Genomic DNA, 2,312 nt, shown 5'->3' with positions numbered 1-2,312 from the left:
GTCCAGCTTGTACAGGTCAACCCTGGCACTCCTGAGCTCCTTTGCTCACCTTGGCAGACTTACTTGGGAACCTTACAAACACTTTCCTGGAACTTGAAATTGGATGCAACTTTGTGTATGATCAGCTGCATATAATGTATAGAAATCTGAGACTGTCAGCAGAAACATACAATGCCACAGACCTGTCAACTTCGAAGCTAGCAAAAGCTAGTGCAACACCCGGACACCAATCAAGTGGTCAAGCAGGCTAAAGAATGTGGTCATCTTCAGCCAAAATAAAGGAACCAAAAGTCAGCTATCCAAAAGAAGAAGAAAAATGCAGTTATAAAACACATCCAATCAAACACTCTGGGGTACTCAGCCACCGCAACAGGGTTCCTTAATGTTCCTAAGGGCCCTGGAGGATACACACAAAAACTGCCCACTGCCCATCGCCAATTATTAAATTGCTGGGTAGAATGGGTTTGCAGACATAACAAAGGCTGAAAACATTTATTCAGCTTAAGTAAATCTTCCCATATGTGATGAAATTGGAAAGGACATAAGGTATGACAAAAAAATAAAAGAACAGGAGAAAAGGAAAAAGAGAGAGGAATTTCTCCTGCACCATCTCCTCGGGTAAGGACACTGTGTGTGATCAGCCACGCCATTTACACAGCAGCAGTTCCTCCTCTTGGCTTGAGGGGGAATTGCTGCTTTTTGATTTGTCCCTCACAATTTTGCTAACGTGGACTCAGCAATCGTATGTAAAGCAGTCTCTTTTAATATGCAATTGGGTTAGATAAACTGGAATTACACGGAGCTGATGTGTGTTCTCCGCTTCCACCTTCCCACTCAGCAAGATGACTGACACCGCGGCGCAGCGGCAGAGTGAACTCGTATGGCAGAGCTCTGGGAGAAATAATTTATTGCATAGAAACAATTCACTCTTCGCTCTAGCAATGAGGACAGCACCACGGAAGAGAGGAGAAACACACTGACGATAATCTTTTAGCCTGAAGCGGTGCTCAGTCCCATCGGCACCTGGCATCCTAAGGCCCCTGCATCGGCAGCCTTGTGGGTGCTGTCACAGCGAGCGTCACGAGATTATCAGCTTGGGTTTTGCCGGAGATGCTGAGCCAAAGGGAAAGTGAATCGCTGGCATCTAGCACCTCGGGGTGGCAGCGAATCCTCACAGACCAGACCGTGTCAGGCAGAGCTCTCAGATGCCCACATCTGCGAGCAGGAGCGCTGCAAGGCGCTGCCCTGGGCAGGCTGTGGGGAGGTGGCCCCACACCGGCTTTTGGGGTCCGTGTAGAGGTATCCCCGAGGGACTGCGACAGGCAACAGCCATTTGGAAGGAGGCTTGGAGAACGGGCTTGTAAAGCACAGAGTGGTTCAGCCTTCCTCGCAAAAACCTCAGGAAACTTGGCCGAATACATTTCAATTTTCCAGTGGCTATAATTAAGCGTCTATTAATAATATATATTACATGCTCCAGAAATAACTTCTCCACACAGAGAATTTGCAGCCATTTTGCCACGTCCACTGGCATGTGCTGACAGCAAGGAATTCTCCAAATGTTGTAGATGGCTTTTAAGGAGGGTTTGGGGGGAGACTGCTGCCTAATTTGAGCGGATGTCTCTGATAAAACTACAGCCCTATTACAACATCCGAGTAGCACAGAGCCATCCTTCAGCAGGGTTCTCTCTTATAAAAGACACAGGGCTGTAGTTGTTCGGGTATCGTTGCTATGATAAGAGGAGGGGAACCTGAACGGACAGGCAGAAATTATGATGTTTTAGTGATGTTGCTCCCAGGTATGCTGTAGCCCTGCCAAATGATTTCCAATCTCTCTGTGAATGCGCAGTAAAGCACGCAGATGAGCAGCAGCTGTTGTGCATATTGATCTTTAATCCCATACTGGTTTTCATGGGGATAAGAAGGGCTGCTCCAGAACCTTTGAGCAAAAGACTGCTCCTCGTTTTCCCATGGATAATACACAGAGGTATTGCTGCCTTTCCAGGCCTCAAGTGGCTGCTTTTCAAAAGCACCTGGCATACCTGCCGTAGGTAATGCATGTTGTGGACTCCTCAGACTGAAAGACTTTTAAAAATGCATGCTGTGCAGGATGAAACTTCAGGAATAAATTGGAAGGAGTGTCCAGTTCTTAGCAGTAAAACCACATTCGATGTGTGAAAGCTCCTGCTCGATTCCGTGCGTGTGCCTGGCCGCACTTACTCTCTGTTGCAGAACGTGCTGGGGAAGGGAGGAGCACTTTTTCTTAAAACGATTCCACACACAAAGAAAGGTTATGAAAATCTAGCCAGGAA

Source organism: Cygnus olor, chromosome 2, assembly GCF_009769625.2.
Source record: "Cygnus olor isolate bCygOlo1 chromosome 2, bCygOlo1.pri.v2, whole genome shotgun sequence".
Lineage (NCBI taxonomy): Eukaryota > Metazoa > Chordata > Aves > Anseriformes > Anatidae > Cygnus > Cygnus olor.
Note: the sequence above shows the minus strand (reverse complement) of the source record.